The 21131-nt window shown below is 45.0% G+C and overlaps 1 protein-coding gene across 1 annotated transcript in view; it reads left to right on the top strand.

Annotated features, from left to right (window-relative positions):
* LOC143213353 (uncharacterized) overlaps positions 1-21131 on the top strand; it is a 238620-nt gene that overhangs the window by 131117 nt on the left and 86372 nt on the right. The window lies entirely within an intron of this gene.

Genomic DNA, 21131 nt, shown 5'->3' with positions numbered 1-21131 from the left:
CACAATTCCGCGCTCGTAAAACTTCTAGTCCTCATCGGCAAAAAACTGATGCAATTTCATTGCTTGAATAAAAGAATTTGGTTCTATTTCACCTCAAAATACCGAAATTACTTTCTTGCCAACGCAATAGTGTAGGATTTGCGTGTTTACCAGAAAAATGCGATTTAACCGATGTGCTGTGTGAAAACATTAGCGATCGAAACCTGAAACAGCAATATCTCGAAAGTGAAAGAAGTAAGAACAGGGCGATCGAACAGAATAAATTGAAAGAACGCCGGTGATTCATCGATACTGAATTATTAAATGAACTTCCGAGCAAATCATCAGTCGCTCATTGTTCTCGTGTAGGGTTCTAAGGTTCTGCGAAATTGCGGGCAGTCTGTTGCGTGAAGTCAAGGTAAAGAGGCCAGAATCGTGTGACTCACGTCCAGAGCTCCCCACCATGCTCATTTGCGACACGCTCGCATTTGTCTCCGCCGGGAATTATTCCTCCCATTCTGTCCACCGGTTTCCTTTATCGTGATCGCGATTTCCTCGAGACTACGAGTTCTTATTTTCGCGTTGGTGCAGAAGGGCCTCCGGACCATGGGACTCGGCCAGACGCAAAGTTGCGTTTAATTCTCGGTTGTCTATGCCGGCGACTCGTCACGCGAGTGCCGGGGCTAGGTCCGAGGCAGCAAGCGAGGTGCTTGCATTGTTGCAGATCCATTGTTAGACCCGAGAGCCAGAGGAGAGGTAGGCCTGGCCACGATGGCACCGCCTACCAGAATGATCCTGACGAGGAACAACTTGACCATCCTTGTCTCGCCCCACCAGCTACCTAACCGAGAGACCTAACCGAGACCTATGCTCCTGGACGGTACACGCAATCGCCTCCCGTGCGCTCTTATTAACACATTCTTGACCGGCAATTTTACACAGAGTCGATCTCGTGTCATTATTTCGTAATTGAATGTGGAAGTAAAACAATCTAAGTAAATTTCAATAAACTTTACCTATACATAATGAATTAAGATGAAACTGTGAACATATCTTTGATATCGCCGCCTGAATGTAAGAACTAGATAACTTACAATTCCTTATTTTAGAGAAGTTGCCTCAGGAAGTTCAGTGAAGACTGCAAAAGTTCATGATAACGCTGGTTTGGAAGATAGAGTATGAAAGATTGTTGCGGTGGTCACGGTACAGTAATTGCGCAGCGAGCAGCAAGTGGTAAATGTCTGACGGACTGGGAACGATCGCGAGGAACCGAAAATAATAAAATATGATCGGCAGCGAGATCGGTCGGTCAGTGACCAGCGAGGAAAAAGACATATTAGAGACATCATAATGCCAGGGCGAAGCTGTGTTCCAATTTATAACCGGATGATATCGCGATAGAGTCTCAGGTTCGAGGCATTGTGTTCGGTAGGGTTTCGTTCCTGATGTTACACCGGGCATCGACTGGGTGGGGTCCTGGTGCCTTGGTGGCCTGGCTCAGAGTATCCTTTTGATATCCTGTTAACTAATGCCGGCTATTCGTTACAGACCAACCACTCGGGAGATGTATGTGTTTCCCGCATAAAGAATACTGGCGCGTTCATGAGCGATTCGACACGCCGCGCTCAGAATTTCTCGAAACCTATCGGAACCTCCAAGTCCCACGGTGTCCCGTCGTTTCCTTCTGGAAGATACGAACAACGCGTCTACCAACCTGATAAAACAATTGAGAAAATATCTTCAAGGATATATTTCTTCAACGGAAGTTCTGCCACTTTCATTGGTGGAGAAGATGGAGATGTAAAATGTGACAGTAGAAACTAATTTCTGAAGTAAATGCATCAAAAACTCGAGTAAAGGTTTTAATCGTCCGGGTATGAACCATTTGCAGCGTTGTTAGGAGATTATGCACCTCGTAAGTCACCTTTATAGCCATTAAAAGTTCATTCGTTACTCGTAACTGCGAGTTCATGGATCTAGAGTACGAATATATGAAAAATTGATATTTTACATTCTTCGAAAAGCCAAGAGGAGACATTCGGTGAGAAGAGGTATGGTATCTTAACGAGAGAATGATAGGTTAGGCGAAATCCGAAGGAATGTCCCTGGGTCCGGTGCGTGAAGCGTGTTCGAACAGTTCTCGCAGACCTCAAGAATATTTATGGACAATCCGAAGAGGCCTGGAGCTGCGAGATCCTCGACCTCTTCCGCCAACCAGGAATTATTCAAAATCCTCGCTCGCGCAACTGCTCGAGATAAATAACGTTTGCTTCTTTCTCCTCCTTCCTCCGCGTCCTCCTCTTTCCCTTATCCAGGCTCCTCTCTCACCTCCATCGGATGTTTCGTGTGGGTGAGCTCTCTCAGGGCTCTCCGTTGTTGGATGTTTAACATAACACGGGCAATCATTTATGCGTGGCGCGCTGGACAGCGACCCCATAATTTAGACCAGTGGGCAGAACTAGCTTGCAGCACTACCCTGCGATTGGTCCCATACGGGGTGTACCTGGTAACCTTGTACTTGAACGCCTCTTCGAGTACATCTCGTTCCCTGATCGTCCGCGAAGCGCCTCCTTCCCCAACTTTTTCGCGAGATTTTTCCTATTCCCGTCAGCTGCATCAGCAAACTCTGACCTGCAACGCTCCTCGGGCTGAAAATGAAACAATTATTATAACTAGACTGCAAACGTAAATCCAAAATAAATAAAAATCATTTTCTGAAAATTTTTACAAGCCATAAATGCATAAAGATCCGCAGTCTAATTATTTTGGTATTATTTAGATTTTGGCAGACTTCAAAATGTTCTGAGACATTCTACAAAAATTGCCTACAACAATACCTGAAAGATGGGCAGTAAAGGGCCCCAGCAATTTGCGAGAATGTCAACATCAATTGTTGAACATCTCCAGGATTTGAACTCGATTCTCCGAACCCCATATAACAGAAAGAAGCAAAATAAAATCGAGCAAGACCGTATGTTCCTCGTCGACGGTACAGAAGATCGAAGATAAAAGTTCGCGAAATGAAATTTTGGTGATGGAACTGGTTAATTTGAATTTTGGACATCTGAAAGAGCGAGCTTCTGTTCGGACAATGATTCTTGATTGTCCGGGACTGTCCAAGGTCCGCCATTCAAGCCGAAGCGATCGGCGAATTTCACAAATGGACCATCTGCGAGATCTGGTTGGCGAGGGCGACTTTTAAAAAGTCACTGGGTATATCGAGGGGGCCCTATATATACGTACGTAAGCATCGCGAGGCCCCCCACAGTGGGATAAAGGCTGGCTCCACGACAGTAGCCATGTACACCATGGGTTAGACAATGCCGCTCGCATTAATACACTTCATATTAGTCCGTTTTAATGCGTGTTTGCCGGCCATTGTGAATGAGCGACACTGTTTATCACCGACTCCCGTACGGCCCCCCTTTTACCCCCTGGGTCGGGGGGGCGCATTTGTCTCGAGTCTGTTGGTGATCGGGGGGGATAACAAATCCGTATACGCCGTATCCAGTTCTTGATGTTCCGTGCCCGCTTGTATCTGGTCCAGTTTCAACTTTTTCTGATAATTTGATTGTCACGATTCCTTCGCTCGAACCGGCAGCCTCGCTCAAACCTGCGATTCGCGAGCTTGATAGCGACCCTGCAGCTTCTTTCGCTGTTGAAACCACCGAGTAACTCGTACATTTTCATTCCCGATGTCGCACGAAATCGTTTATCATTTCCGACGGGGCTCATTTTTGTTTTATTTAAATCTGCTGAATTTAGAGAGGTCAACTCTCATCACGATTTCGATTTTAATTAGTAAATTGATACACGATCAGTGGAGGTTATGGATACATTTTTTGGATTCAGCCGCCGAAGAGAATGTTAATTGCGAATGTAAAATGAAAAATATTATCTGACGCGGAGGAAATGACGGTGGCCTAAATGATCACCTCGAATGCACGTTGTATTTTGGGTTCCGTGAGTCACGAGAGATGACGGTATCGTCGTCAGATCGTACACCGTGCTGGGAGTCAATGCCAGAAATAATGTTGGTACACTCAGGACTTGCTAGAGTCGGGGGTGATGTCCTAACATCATCGGTTAACGAATTATATTTATCCGACGTCTTCGGCGTCCTCTTCTTCCTTTCTTTCCTCTGTCTCCCCGAACCTTTTTCTTTGTTTTCTACTCTTGTTCCGTGCTTCTTGATACATTGCTCTGCTGTCGCTCGCCGCCGATAGTCTCCAAAGCCAATTTCGACCACGATCTCGTCGCTTTTTACCTCACTGGACTCGTAGCCATCTTTTTGGCTACGTTTATTGACTGAAAAATTTTGGGGGATGAAGCAATTCTAATGTAGAGTTCTGTTTCACTAAAATATGGAGCCACTGCGAGGGAGATTAAATTTCCCATTCTCGTGAATCTTATAATCAAACTGCGGATCTTCTGCGTTTACAGCAAAATTGAGAGGATGAAATTCGAAATTGTTGTGAAATTATCAAAACTGAAGATGCTAATACTTGATTTCTCTCGGAAGAAATAATATTCAATTTTGTTTCTATTCCTTGCAATCGATGTAGATAATTTTCATTTTCCATTAAGATCGGCAGTCTACATGAAACAGATTGTACGAGGATACCATACAATTGTGAAAATATGATCGTGAATAAAAGTTTCGCACAAAGGAGAGAATGTCCAGAGTAGTCCAGGCCCGATATGAAAGTCTGGTATTAATACGTTCGATAAGAATCGTGAAACACCTCGTTCCTTTTTGTCCAGCGACCAAAGATCATTGATATCTTCATATCTACGTTTTTCCCCTTTTTCCTCATTTTCGCTCGAGTTCATATTTCACCGTGGATACAAGGCGGCAGCTTCTCTCACCCCCACACGCGACCTACACAGATATCTCGATAGTGGATCGGCCGGTGTAACTTGCACAAAGGTGGCCTTAGGCGAATCGGCTATATTTACGCTTTGTTGTGGACATAAAGAGCCACCGTGGCCGGCCGCGGTGAATACGTTGTCATTGAGGATATCTCATCGTAACGCGGCCGTGTGTGGAAATCCATTGACTTCGCCCGGCCATTGTTCACCGGGATTTTTTTCACACTTAATCGATCAGGATCACGTGCATCCACGGTGCATACGCGTCTCTTTCAATATTCAACGGTTTTCAAATGCGCTCCAAACACGAACAGAACGAATCTCTGTACATTTATGAGCTTTGAAAATGTTCGCAACAGCATAAACAATCTTGTGTTTTCAATTTTGACGAAGAACATTGTGTTTTATCTCGCTTGGAAAATTCGCTTGCTTCAAATTTTCTTCAGACACGCATAAATTGCATCTTCGTGCATCCTAAAGATTTGATTATTTTAAATTGCTCTTGAACACACAGGTCTTGCGAATCTACCAGGAAACAATGACATAGTCATTCGAACAGAATCTCTCGTGGAATTTGTATTTTATTTCGTTTAAGATTCCCTTATTTTAAATTGCCCTTGACAAGAACAAAGTGCAGTGCATTCTCTGCTTTTTAAAATTCTCGGGAAACGTCAACATAGTTGCATTCGAATGCAATTTGAACATTGTACTTCTGCAATTACCTAATATGCGATCGAACTGTCGATGTGGAAAAATCAAATTTTATTTCGTGTACAATTCAATTATTTTAATTGCATATTTCTGGGTACTTAGCCTTAAAAGAATCTTCAGAAAATAATCATTGTAGGAGAATTTCATCTGTTAAAATTGGGCTTCGTGTCGGGTTTAACATGGTTCACGGTAAGATTGTAAATTCGTTTATCAGGAGTCTGTATTTTCGTGGAAAGAATCGCGGACGAGCGACTTATCAGCGCTCGATTCTCAACGCGGAGGGCTTTCACGCGTAGTATCTCCGGGCCCCGGTGAAAATCCTTTATCTTCAAATCGCCGGAGATAATTTGGTCGGTGTAGACACGGCAAATATCTGTACAAGAGATCGGAATAAGGGTTGCGCCTCTCTCCGCTCAGGCTGCCGCGCCGCCGCTCGTCGTTGATGTTGGAAAATCGGCACGCGGGAAAGACTATGTGGGTTATAGGGGGACGGGATCACTAATACAGAACATGTTTGCGAACCTGTTAATAATGCTGCGTTTGCTCGCCAGGTTATTAGTAATGGCAAACACCTAAATTGTTCCGCCTTGGATTAGTAATAAGAGCTGGCTGCGATCCTGCGATCGTCGGCTGTCTTGACCGTCCAATAAATCTCGAACGACTTACGAATAGTATGTTTTACATTTTGCATTATTTTTTTTTTATCAAGGAATTCGTATTTTTCTTCAAATTGCCTTTTCATTAAAAAACTGCCTTCATTTTTAATGACAGCCTGACATATTGAGGTTATCCTGGCAATTAGTTTTTCAAATGTTTCTCATTTTTTCCATGCTTCCTATAGAAGTTGCCGAAGATGTCCCTTTAGAATAGTGAATTCTTACACTGAGTGTATAAACTATATACAAGAGCATTATGGACATACGAAAGAACTGAAATCTGTTTAGAAATATTATTCAACTAGTTAATATTTGATATAATACCGACGGATCATTTCAACATTTATCGGTATATTCGATTTCTACAAAAAACCAGCAAGTGATTGCAAACTTTCGGCCGGTAGTGTATCTATTTCATTCGCAGTCTATGTTGAATGATATTTAGGATCGTTGTAATGGCGGAAATTCACGTAAAATTCGACGGTGGATCAAAATACACCGATGTTGTCGCAGCTCCGATAAGATCTCGTTCCCCGTGTGCAGTTGGTAAGGCTTGCCTTGCCAACGGTAAATTCTGTGTCGCGGAAGCCCTTAGACTCTGTTTCCACCCCCTCGCGTCGACTCGTCTCCAAAATCCCTGTCGAGGTCGCGCACGCTGTATTCCGGTGGATCCGCCGTGAACACATCCGGCGAAAACTAAACCGGTTTAGCTTTAAGCACGTTAGGACCCCTTTAATAGCTTATAGGTAAACAAAATTAACATATCTTAACAGCGTTAAGAATTTCCGCGTCCCCGCGCCCAAGCCGCTGCCACGGCCCAGACGCCGGGGGTTAAAGGGTAAGTTTGTTAAGTAGCGTGGATCGCGAAACCGCCATAACCTATACGGAGACACGCGACGATGAAGAAACCTGATTTACACTGAGACGACAGCATTCTGTCCTCCCTCGTTCCCCTCCAAAAATGTCTTCATTCTTCTCGTTCACGACGGCTACCATTAATTCACTATTAACATTCCGCTTTTATATTCCCATTTTTCCTATTTTACATTTCAATTTATATTCCTATTTCTCCTATTTGTATTCCCATTTATATTCCTATTCATATTCCCATTTTTCCTATTTTACATTCCAATTTATATTCCTATGTTTCCTATTTTACATTCCAATCTACACTACCGGCTAAAAGTTTGGAATCGCTTGCTGATTTTTGTAAAAATCGAATATTAATTAATTCAATAACATTTCTGAACAGATTTCAGCATTCTTTTATGTCCATAATGCTATTGTATTATAGTAAAGCCACATCTTTGGACATTTCTACGAGAAGCATGGAAAAATGTCAGATTAGAAACATTCGAAAAAGACTGTCGTTAAAGATAAAAGCGGTTTTCAAGTGAAAGAGCAATTCGAAGAAAAATACGAATTCCTCGATAAAATGAATAATACAAAATGTAAAATATGCTGCTCTAAAGTTTCTTCATAAATAAATCTTGCTTGGTTACTCGCAATTCATTCAGTTTTTGATAGAAACATCCTGTTCCTCTGAATTTACGCCGTGATTCCAATTTTTATTCCCATTTTTCCTACTTCACATTCCAATTTATATTCGTATCGAATTGTCCCGGAATCAGCGAGTGTGTAGGCTGAGAAAATCGGGCTGGACGAGCAAGGAGGAAGTGCAGAGGAGATGTTGGGCCGATAGAAGAGCATATGGCTCGGTCACGGAAGGGTTGACCGGAAATATTTCCCACGGAAGGGCCTCGATAATGCGTCACGACATTTTCCGTCTATCCAGTGGATCTTCCTCGTGGAATAAATATGTAAATCGGCATTTCTCGTTCTTCCCGTGTGTTTCGCCGGAGGCTCGCGACAATCTTGACCTCTCTCCGCCGTGTCCTACCATTCTCATCCTCTTTCTTTCTCCCGTTTGCCTTTCTCTCTTTTTCTTGGTTTCTCTGCTGATGTCCCGAGAAGACGTCGAACGCTACTGCGTTCTACCTGCGATATCAGAGCCGGTCTCTCTCCCCTGAATTATTCAGCGTGCACGTTCCTGCCGATTTGCAAACGACGACGGAAGATCGTCGATACTTGCATCTGCGGATGCGGCCCGAATTTCGCGGAGACAGTTTCAAACGAACTGTGCCGATCCGAGAGGCCTCCTCCGGCTTGAATTACCGCAGCTGGAGCAATATGCAGCCTGTTGTCTCGTAAATTTCATTTAAACGCAGCCGGAAAGATAATTTAAGAACGTAGTAGTAGAATAATCAAGTTCCAAAAAATTATTAACTTCCCCTACGTTCCTCGCAGTGAAAATTTAATCATTTAAAATTGTATTGTATAAAATATAGCTTGCAGAATTAACCTGCAAGACGAAGATGAAAGAATATTAATCAAGAGTCTTTCGCGCAGCTGTTGATGGAGAGCGTTCGAGGATTAATAAAATGCAATTAATAAAATGCTTTCAATGAATCAAACAACAAAAGCAAGTTACACATCTACCGTGTTGTAATTCCTTCAAGATTACCGGCACGGAGTTTTTCGATACATTCACGGGAGAATCTTAATAAAATCACGTGTAAAAGTAAAAAGGAGAAGCGAGAAGATATGTTTCTGCGAAATCGAAAAGAGCAGTACGCTCGAAGTGATCTCTCTCGGTTTACGGACGCAATGGTTTCTACGGGTCTCGCTGGACCAGCCTTTTTATCCACTTCATTTTTGATTCCGACTATCAGCAGGTGGGCATACCTGACAGCTGTGCGACTCGACATCCGTTCACGGTATTATTACCGTTCACAAAAATACGAGGGACGAGATCGACGCGGAATTAGCTGTCCGGTATTAATTAACTTTCAATCTAATTACGACCGCGGCCGTCCTCTGGAGCTCGGATACCCGAAACCATCGAACGTCGATCAAACATTTTAAAAGCCCCGGGAGAAAGAGAGAGAACTTAATTAACCGTTGAATCGATCCGATGAGTAGGATGTTAGGTCATTTGTACTCCTCCGACGTGCAGGAGGAAACCGAATCTCTTGTTGCAGAAACACTTATCGGCTTTCACGCTTAACATTCACGAATTGGCGTGTGCGGAAACAAAGTTCACCATTTTATACAATTTCTCTACCAATTTTCGAAGTAGTTGTATGTATAAGAGATTCTAAGAGGGTCTCCGACCATTTTTGAACCGTGTACACAATTGCTGGGCAGTGATCGCGTCTGATCCGTCACGCTCCGAGATGAAACGCTATAAAGCATTGATATGTTTGTTATTTAAATCGTAAAGCATACTTTGCTCGATTGACGCTGTAGTATCGAAAGATAAAATTTGACAGACTGTTTTCACAGCACTCGTGAGATCCAGTATGCAATTTTAATTGGATAAAAATTCCACACGGTCGACCGCTCGGCCATTAAACTATAAAGTTCGATAATAATGAAGACGCAGCAGCTGTACGGGGTATCTCCAGCTAAAAATCGGTATGCCCGGCACGCAAGAAAATGTGCGTCGATATCGAGGGCCGAGGAATAACATAAATTGCGCTGGCCGATAGAGCAAAGACCGGAGGAAAAGGTAGTGGAAAGGGCCGAGAAAACGAAGAGCAAAAAGGGTGGAGGAGGACCCCCTACGCACCCGTCGCCCGGCTATTTTTTGGTTCGATCGTAAAATCTAATGGGCGCATAAACCGTGGAAAAAGAGCTTCGGCATAAAAAAGAGAACCGTCAACGATAGAATCGTTATTAATACTTTATGTTAATTACCGTATCGTTTGGTTCGTCGAACGGCCTTAAATCGAGTTGCTAAAGGGCCACGCCGGATCGTAAATTCGTTGTCCCGGCTTGACGCTCGATTAAAATCTGCTTTCGAGCAGATACACACACACCCCGCCCCCCACCCCACCCCGCGCCCGCGCGAACGCTCCTCCGTCATTTTCACCGCCTTTCCACCGCCTTTCGAACTACTCTATCGATGTTGCGATAACGTCGAACCTGGGGATCACGATGCCAATTAACATTACCAAATTATTGGCCCCGCAGAGGACCTTCGACGTTCCGACCGAGACACGATCGGAATCTATCATCTCCTCTGAATACTTACGTGGGTTCGATGGCTGACTGATGCTTAAAAATAACCAGAATTCTTCGGGGATATGTAGACGTTACGTAGACACCTGGGAAATTCCTTACGGTAAAAATTAATTAACCCTTTAAAAATTAAACGTTTCTACCGATCTAGAATATTCCCATTCCCTACGATTTTTGAAATTTTATGGATATGAAATTGGTATAATACTCATACAATACCGAAATGTTTAGTAATTGATTAGTAGACTGCGGATTTTATGCATTTATGACAAAAATGAGTAGGTGTAATTTAAAATGGCAAAAATATTAGAAAAATTTAAACATACTGTTTTATTATTCTCAACCTACTGAACATAATAGGGATGAAAATAAGTTTCTATTTCACTCCAGTTTGTTGCAATTCAGGTAAGACATTTTTATTTTGCATAAAGATCCGCAGTCTGTTGATTAGATTAGATATCGATATTTCGAATAATGGTGCAGCAATTTTTAGTGGCGCCTCTCGGAGGGGACAAGCGAGTGCAAAGGATTAAAATACAGAATACCGACGTATTATTGCCAACCTACTGAAATTACTCAAGGGAGAAAGAGTTTGATTGACAGAAATGCAGCCTAACTATCAGAATAATCAGTTATACGCTCGAATTCTAAGGATATTGGACGTTCACGGCGAGTATAAATTTTCAACTCTAAGAAACGATTGTTTATCCGGTGTCCCCGAGTGTATGGCGACGAGTGTGCAGTCCCGAAACGGGAGACACTGGAAGCTGTCAGGAACGGGATCGTCAGGGGTCACGCCAGAAGAAGACAAGAACCGAAAGGATGGTACGCGATGGGGGAGGGGAGAGGGGGTACAGAGGGCTCGGAGAGGCCGTAAAACATATATTAAAGTTGCCAGCATGAATATGCATGTCGTCGAGTTTTCAATTTCGTGCGAATACTTTCTCGGCTGCCGCTTTCCTTCCTGTCTCTTTCGGAAGTTTTACGAGCCGTAAAGGGAGCGGTGGCCATTGCTGTCCTTGGATTAGCCGCGAGTGGACTCGGGCTTCGTGGCTTATTAGCTTCACCTTTCGCGTATTGTCTCTGGCTACGCGTGTTCCTCCCCGATCCTCTTCCTCTTTGCTTCTCTCGAAACGATCTTGTCGACGTTTGATAACACTCTCCCAATGATATTTTCAAAGGTGTCTATACCGGGTGTTTCATAATTTATGGTACAGATTGGGCCAGGTAGATTCCTTGGTTGGAAGTAAGACGGAAATCAAATATAACGAGTTTGCGTGGGAAGAAAAAAATTAAAAATTTAAAAGTAATTTTTACACAAAATGTCAATCTTTTCCTCGCACAATAATTAATAAGCACTAGAACTGATTTCTCTAGACCACTGTGCAACGTCTGAAACAAAACTCAAGCTGCTGGGTCGAATTTTGAATAAGTTATTCGTTTTTGAAACGTGTACGAAGATTTTAATTACCCGGGACTTCGTCGCGGTGTTCGAACAGGATCGACGCGTGCTTCAGAATGGGATTCGCGATCGCGTGGGACGGAATAGACGACAGACATCTTGACCACGGGCGTTTAACAGTCAATTAGACGGGGTGCCGCGATGATATCGACTGGTAGGCATTATTTTGCTGAAATAGCTTGCTTCGGGAGCCGCGCGTTTCGAATTCGGCTGTCTCGTTCCAATCCGATCCCTTCGTTCTCGTCCATTCTCCCTGCATTTCAGACTGGCTCGGCAATGGTTGAAGCCACCCCTCTACCAACCCCCGTTACCCACCACCTACATACCCCACCTTTCACCCCCCCCCCCCCCGCCCTCGTAATTGTTTGATTACTCAGCACTGTGCTGAGCCACGGTTAAACTCAAACTAAGGTCTTCGCCAAGATTGTTCCGGCTTCACCAACGATGGTTAACGTAAGGCTGGTGCGTCGAGCCGGCGTTATCGGATATTACCGTCCTGGGGGAACGTTAATTAGCGATCATTAGTTAATTGATCGGCACCCGTCGCCAGCTTCCTCAGATCCATAGCCCAGGTGAACTTGCGGCGTCGCTCCGTTGCTCGAACTGAATCCCCCCTGGTGCGTTCATCCGTTAATTTTAGTAATGGACAGACAACGCTGATGATGCGCGGACATGAACCTCTCCCTCGATTAGGCCAATCTTTTCCTCCGCCTTTGCGGCGAACTGCAAAACTGCAGCAAGCCATGTCCGACGGACGATGCGTTCCCATTCAAACGCTGTTCGTTTGTTGCAGAAGTAAATGAGGTTACAGGATTTTTATAGATTTTCTATTCTTCCACTTCTTTTGAATAATTTTTCGTGTGTGCAGAACAAATATCAGGCGCTGCCGATTTCTCTCGTTAACAGTGGAAACTCGTTTGTCGGAGAACGCAGGACCAGATAGGTTGTCGCAAGGTGTCGCGAAGCAGCGAGGATCGCAAACACCCCGAAGGACTTCTCACGAAGTTTTCGACAAAGCGCGATTGTAGAACGGGACAACGAGCAAGAAAATCTCTCACAAAGCGATCCCTCTGGGGTGTATCAATCCGAGATCGAGTCCTCGGGAGATTATTTTCGTGGAAGATTCCTCGTTTATCTGTCCTTTCACGACTGGCTTAACCGGCGATTCGGTGGAATCATATATTGGACGTCCACTCCTTTCAGCTTGTATCTTTTCGAGAACGACACTTTCTTCTTCTCTCAATCCGGTTCCTGGCTGTGTATACACGGTGGCTCGCCGCACTCCCAATCCATTTTCACGTCGTAACGTTCGAGGAGAATGATGAAAGTGTTTTATGGAAATATATGCTCCTCTGGACTCCAGTGATCCTTAATTAACACTTTACCTACCGGAGGCCTATTAATAGGATTTTCAATAATTGTGCTGCACCAAAGGAAATCATAGAAATTTTCTTTTACATTGCAATCTTAAATGAAACCATTAGATGACGTTATTCAGGGTGACTTGTTAGTTCACAATGAACATTGATGTTGCTATTGAAGGTTCCATTAAAAAGTGTTTAGCCATGTACCATGGATTTTTCAAAATTATGCAATGATCACCGGTCGGTAATGTGTTAAGCTGGCTAAATTAATAGCGTCATTCAAAACAGTGAAAACATTAGAAGAATTTAAAAATACTGTTATATTATTTTGAAGAATTACAAAGGAATTATTACAAAGAAAATGAATTTGTACGTCACTCTAGTTTGTTGCAATTCACGTAGAAAAGTTTTATTTTGCACAAAGCTCCGCTGTCCAATTATTAAATATATATTTCTTAGTTGTGGTTGCCAGTTTTAGTACAAATGCATCGCCTAACCCAGATTTCTATTTAACCTGTAAATATATGGAGAGGTTAAGAGCCTACAAAATGAATTTTTCAATTATGTCTTCTCGAGTGTCAATGATCCGAATCTCGGATGCGCGTTGCACAGGCCACAATGTTGACAACAGGATCCGATAATTTGGCTGCAAGCGCGCGCGCGAGTCCAATTCTCTCGGTCTCCCATAGTAATTTATTTAAATGTTGATGAGATCGTGAGATTCATTGACGGACAGGCGGCGATCAGGCGGACAATACCGATGCCGGTATCGCGAGTACCCGGTAATTGTTAATGAATAAATATAAGTCCCGGACAATGGAGATTCATATGAAACCGGACGCGGCCAACAATGGTCCTCTCCGCCTTCGCCTGATCGTCATCGAGCGACAGGTGATCCTTTCGTTCTCCCCTCTGGGGAAGTCGTTTAAACCAGTTCGAAAGATTTGCTCCCTCGTACTCGCCTTGAAAAATTAACAAAGGGCTGAGTGCGCCCTGAACTCGAAAAACTAACTTCTTCTTTCAGTTTCAAGTTCCGGACATACTGTTGACTCGTTAGGGGTGCGAGGAACTGCTCGGGACTTTCCAAAAACCTGTGATTCACTGCTGACGATTCGAAATTCATTCATTTGTGATTCACCGCCGAGGGTTTCAATTTTTTTCTGAGAGAATAAAATTTCCCGTACCTGTCAGCAGTCTAATTATATCTGGAAAACATAATTTTATGGGAGGAAGCATCTTTGTGACACTTCGGTGACGATTTTAGAGTTTTATTGAAAAGTAATTTTTTATAAAAGATTTCAAGGGTACAAAATGATGGAGGGATATTAGTCCATCGCTACGGGGTGCATTCTAGTTCCCCGAAGATCGACACCGCCGTGAAAAGTCGGTCAAGTGAATCTGGAGCGTAACGGCGTTCGACAGAAAGATACTTTCCGCTCGGAGGAGCCGAAATAAATTCTCGATTCTTTTTTCTCGATCTCGCCACCTCGTCTGCTCGATAGAAGAAGAAGAAAACAGGTTCCATGGGTGTTGTGCGTGGGAGACTCGGTCCCATCCGGGCGAATACGGACCAATGAATGGCTCGACAATGTCATAACAAAAGAACTCGTGCGTGTGACGTATCTCGGTCTCGATGTAGGGCTTTGGATTCAGGGAACGTTCACATACGCGTGATTGCCAATGCGCTGTCGAAAAGGTGTACCTCCGTGAACCCTACGACTGTGGAGGGTTTCGATCTTCCCAAAAAAAATTTTGATGACTGTAGAAGAAGCAATTTCTAAAATTCTATCTGTAAAAATAGAAAGGAAACGTTTGGGAATGTTAGGGGGTGGTCGATCAGTCGACAGGAGATTCAGAGGGCTGATTACAGCCTTAGTTCCCATATGATGGCGCGTTTTGATGAAACAATGCCTCGCACAACCCGAAAGGAAGTTAGACGGAGGAGGATGCTCAAAGAAATCGAAGAAGCGGCGAAATTGCGAACGAGTTCTTCTTCTCCCCGTGAATTATTGCTTGTCCGTTCTGGCGGAAGCAGCTGCGCCGTAAATCTGCATTTTCGACAGGTGTTGCGTCGATGTAACGCAATCGACGACTTCAATGAATGCACGTCTTTCACAGTGTCCACGCCTGGCGTGGGAATCACGCGGTATGACTTTCTTTATGAAACTTTGTCGTGAAACGAGGCGAAGCCTCGTCACGCAACCTTCCTGAAATTTACATTCCCGATTTTAAAGTGCCATGCCTGTTCGACGAACGTGCAGTTGCGAATCTGACATGAATAAAAATGAAATTTTATATTCCTAGCATTTTTTGAACATTTCCTAAACGATCGAGGTCCAAGAGAAGAATTGATTGTATAATTTGTGGAGAGGTGCGGACGATGCCGTCCGCCATCTTTGGCGAGATGATTGAATTCCGATCGGCCATCGATGCGGCTGGAACTCACGGACAGGTCGATGCATCGTCCTGTAGCAAGCCTAATCGGAAACTTTTTTTTCGGCCGCGCGATTGCTCGCCGGCACGCCGGTGTGTAAGGGCCCGGTGATTGGTCGAGACGGGAGAAGGAGTCCATAGGGCCCTTGGGCCCCCATCCGAGATCGACCGTCCTACCGCCACGGGGATACCTTTGACGGGTCCGCAACAAGAACAAGTATGAAATCATCCTCCCGACAGACAACGGACTCTATCAGATGGTAATTATGTGTACGCTGATACAGGCAGATACGGCTCGATACACCTATATCCGAAATCTATACTGGGTGGTGAGTATCGAACTTAATCGGCCGTTACCTCGTTCACCCGTTTACACACCTGATTAATTACCCTAACCCCTCGAACGTGTGCCGGGCCATTTTAATCGTCGTCGAGCTTCGATTTGTAATCCGCGTTGCAGACTGAATATTAGACAATTACGACGGCTCAATTGGACAACTCAATTTTTAATACTACAATTATCGAGCTCTAAACGAGTCCTAAACTGTTCTTTTATCGTTCGCATTATTTTGTACTTATTTAAAAGAGTATACCAAGAAATTTGTATAAAGTAGCGGACAAAAGTTTAAGACCGCTCTAAAGAAGACTATAACTTTTTTAATATTATACTATACGATTTGAACTTTTTTGGGAAGCTAGAGCAATTAGTTTACTAAAGGATGTGAAAAGAAAGTTTTTCAAAAATTTCTACCGCTACTGTATATAATTGTGGAAGATGAAATCTGGAATCCGTCGTTTTGACGAGTGAGTTAGTGGCGGTTTGTAAAAAATGGTACTTTTCAAGAAAACTGAATGACGAAAAGATTGCGGAGGTTCTTTCGGAAGTTAATCGTCGACCGAGGTGGGTCAGATTGGGAGCAGGTAGGGAAGACGGTTTTCAATCTATTTTTAGAGCACCCGGTACGTGAACTACGTTCGAGACGGTACGTTAGCGACTGACATCGTGAGTGACGTACGATATGGAGGAAAGCATTGGGCAGTCTATAATATATAATAAAAATGCATCCACACGCCTCGATGAGTTGATTGTCTGCTTGTCCGGATGCCAAAACGTCCGAACTCGTGCATTTCATATCGTGTTTCATGCATTTACCAAGCGATCTGCTGTTTGTACTCGGGTGGCCGAGTAATCGGCCCACGGCGCTTCTTCGTCTCCCTCTGCCCTTGTCCATCCGCGACGACGATAGTCCGAAACTTCTTTCATATAGTAAGTGCATCGACTACTATGAAAAACGCTTCTCTTCGAAACCATCGTGTCTTAAAAAAGCAATAATATTGTGTTGTACCAGTCTCTCTGTATTTTGACACTGAATGAAAATTGTTGCTGGTTCTCTTAACGCGTCCGGTTCATCTAAAATGCATAAAGCGCATCGTCCGAGATCGAATGAAACTTCAGAACAGAGACCAAAGACGCCGACGCGGCGAAGAAGCTCACAATCGAGTGATTACGAGCGTTCCCTGATTTAACCGAGGAGTTTTCCTGAAACTCATGCCTCCGTAGCTCCAGCTGAAGTGCACGCTCGAGTGGATTTGCATACGAGTTCGTATCGCGGCGTTACCTGCTGTTGTAGGGAGTCCGGGCACATGTCACATTTCCATTGTCTATGTTGTCGTAAAGAGAGACGAATAGAGCGAAAGAGAGGATCAAAGAGAGAGAGAGAGGGTTGGGGTGGGGGGATGGAGTGGCAGCAAGGGTAAGTACCGGCACTAAGTGCTGTTTTATTTGTGTAAGAACAACCACTTTATTGCCATCATCCTCTCTCTCTCTCTCGCACGGTGCCCAGAAGATAGACTAGCGGGTACACAAACAAGGGATTCACCTAGTCACAATTCGCAGCGATTCTATAACGGGAAGCGGGGCGGTGGAGAGGGTTGGAGATCAGCAAATATGGCTGAACGAAGCCACTTCCGGTCGCGTAATTCCGTCGAGACGCGAACAGCCTCGCGGAATCTTGCGAGCGTTGTTAATCCAAGCTGAAACGGCTCTCTTGTCTTTGGTTCCCGGCGAATTAGCCCCGCGGGCCGTTGTTATTTGTCAACGTTTTCTCCATTAGCCACCGCCGATCTGGCCATTCTCTCTCCCAGGGATCCATACGAGACCTAGTCTCCTCCGCTTTGATCTCGATCAACAGCGAAACTTTAGACCCGGGACTTCTCCGTCGAGTACTGAAAGAATCGAGCGATCGAGACGGGTCTCGTTCGATTTCTACGTGAAAATGGAACATAACGCGTCGATAGGTTGTCGGGATAGTGGATGGGGGCTTGTTGTTTGTTATTAATCGGCATAACGGTGCTCGGCAAGTGGCTCGATTCGGGACAATAGAATTTCCAGGCACGAGTGCACAGCCTGGCGCACGGCGCGCGCCGGCAAAAGGAGTACTAGTCGCTCTTCTCTGTGATACCCACGTCTGATGTCCAAAGGTGCTGCCCTCACACTCGACGCTCGGGATGTGCCTTAGACGTAGCAAATTGTACAATAACAATCTTAGTAGCGGTGCTGGTTGGCATCCTCCGGTAGCTGCCTCTTGCTCTCTGCCAAGTGTCTTCGTTACAGTGCCTAGTGTTGTGTACATTAGCGGATGCTCTGAAGGCAAGACAAACGGAATATTACACAAATACCCGTCTTCGTCGACCTTCCACGGTTCCTTGCCACCCCCGTACACTTTCCTCAACTACCAAACGGCTCCCTTCCCACACCCCATCCACCGCACCACCTCCCCACCCCGCTCTCTCTCTCTCTCCGCGTCCCTCCACCACCACCCACCGAAAAGACGCTATCTTAACCCGCGAATGTTTCATCTCTCCGGGTAGGGAAGCGGGAAGAGGAAACGGCCGGGGAGAGCGAGAGGCACACACCTCTAAGGGATTTCGCCTGGAGTTTAGGAAATTGCAGGATAGGCAAGACTTGTCCTTCCGATTGCTTAGCCTAATTCGGACTGGCTGCCAGCATCAAAGTGGCCCGCTGCCCTCTGTGCCCCGTGCTGCTCTCTCTCTCTCTCTCTCTCTCTGTGTGTGTGTGTCTGTCTGCCTCTTTATCATTGATTACCGTCTCTCGTATTGTCTCGTTCGAAGAGTCTGATTCTCCAGGCGATTCTTGGCTGGTTCAATCCGCAGGAATAACGTCTTGTTAGTCTCTGTAGCGAGTCCGACAGTGGTTCCATTTTCAAACAATTTTATTAACATGTTTTTGGGTGTACAGAGTGCGCCATCTTTTATGTCGGTATGTAAAGATTGAATTTGTACCCTGTACTTTCTTCCAGTGTATGTACATCGCAGAAGAAGGCTATGCCAATTGAAACAAGAATTAAACGAGCCACTAATTGGAGATTCTATGGATAAATGTAGCATGTTTATCGATGCTGCAAATGGTGAAACGTTTCAGTACGTGGTATCGAGTATTTCGCGACGTCCCTCGAAACTTTCGCAGCTGGAGGACGGCGATGATTTAGGCTCGCGTGCACGGGGGTCCGTTTATCGCGTTGGCCCCCGCCGGCTCAAATATTGAAGCGTCAATTTCGCAACTTTGATCGGATTTTAATTCGGTTCGGCTGCGCGCGAGCGTGTCCTCGCTCTGTCACTCGAGGAGGGAACTTTCCGCGAAAATTGATGGACGCGCGCGGGGCGCACGTTGCTGAAACGAAAGCCGTCGGAAAAAAGGGTAAAAAGCGGTACATAGACGAGAAAGAAGCAGTAGAGGGCAGCGCAGAGGGTTGGAGGGAAAACGCGATGGAAAAGTGGATGCTGCCTCGATACGGGGCCCCGACACGGCGCGCACCGAGTAATGAGATTTATCGAAGGCAGAGTTTAGAGGAGATAACTTTTGTAGCATCTGGCCAGAGTTAAATGAGCGCTCGGCGCGGGCGCAACATCTATCGGAAATAACTCTGCGCACTGGAGCGTGGCAAATGTGCACCTTCGAAATTGAGAGGGAACGCCATTCTCGAATGTTATTACACGGCGTTTCCCGTTTGCTCCTGGGATTATGGTATTGTTGTGAAAATAACGTTGATCGACGGCGCCGTTGATCCCCTAACGCCTACCATGTTTCGTAATTCGTTCATGGTAACTAAACGCGCCGCTATGCTCGCCAATAAGAATCAGCAAGTTGCCCAAACTCTAAACCTTTATTCATATTAGCGATCCCCATTTGTGTTCGTGTATACTCGTGTGTATTTTCAATACACGTGTATCCTCAATACACGTGTAAATATTAATACGTGCATCCTCGATACACGTCCAAAAACCGTGAAGTCTGGTTCACGTGCTTTCCTAATTTTTTGATCGCTGGTGAACGTATGGAACAGGGACGAAGGATACAATTCCAAAATGAATTTTGAAAACACGAAGTGTGTCGAGGTCGAATCATAAGGTAGTATGTCGAATGAAAGATCGAGGAAGCAGCTGAGTCAATGATCGAGGCCTGCGACCCATCAGACATCGACCTTCGTCTCCTTTGAGGGATCCTAACCGGTCCAAGGTCTCTCCTCTCCTTGGTTCGGCGATATTCCCATGCAGGCTAACCCTTTGACGAGTCGATCATCGCGCGTTGCATTGTCCGTGGGTTTTATCGGCGGTTTGGTGGGAGTGATCGTCTAGGGACCGCGCGCGGGGAGAGGGAAAGAGGGCACCCAACGGAGAACAGAAGGAATCGAGAAATCCCTCGAAGGGTGCGCCTTCACGTGAACGCACGCGGTATACGTGTTTCCCGGTTGCGGAGAAAGCAAAAGCGTTTCTTTGGTGATGGTGGTAGTGGTGCACCTGCGACCCGGCATTCATTGGGTTTCTCGTAGGAGGCTAATATTTAAATGCAAAGCCCAGGGAGGTGGAACGGGTAGATCGGACCCACGATCTGACCTGTATTCAAATGGACCGATCGTTAGATAATGCCGAACGATCGCGTAACCCACCCGGAGCCCTGCCGCGGCATTCGTTCGGCTTTGTCGAAAGGATATGCATCCATCTGTTCTCGAATTGATTATCAAACATCAGGTGCCTCTGTCCCGATATCGGACGTACCCGGCTTCCGTTGGACGTCTCACTTCTGCTGGGTTAGGCCTGCACTGTCGTCTGATCCTTTCTTTGACCCACCGACAATACCCTTTCATATTCTCTTTCTTTTACAAATGCTTCCGATAAATCAAACACTGTCGAGCGAACCGTACAGTCCCATAGAATCACTGTAATTAATTCAACAGTGGTAAATCTCTGAAACCTTTCATAATCTGTTCCCACGCGTCTCGAAACTATTAGGCTGTTGCGAATGAAATGGCCGTTTTTCACATTTGGCAGACGACAGGTGGGGTTGAAGTTGTACAATTTGAAAAGTACATATCTCGTACATAAATTTTCGTGTATGAGATTATTAATAGATAGTTGAAAGGGATTCACGTGAAACCATGATAGCTGATAAGCAGTTCAAGAAGAATCATGTTCAGATTTTACGTAGCGTAACTCGAGAAATTTTCCGAATGCACTGTTCGAGAGAAAATTTGCTAATTTCCCCGCACCGTT

This window comes from Lasioglossum baleicum, chromosome 11 (genome assembly GCF_051020765.1).
Source record: "Lasioglossum baleicum chromosome 11, iyLasBale1, whole genome shotgun sequence".
NCBI lineage: Eukaryota > Metazoa > Arthropoda > Insecta > Hymenoptera > Halictidae > Lasioglossum > Lasioglossum baleicum.
Note: the sequence above shows the minus strand (reverse complement) of the source record. Positions and strands in the feature narration are given on the sequence as shown.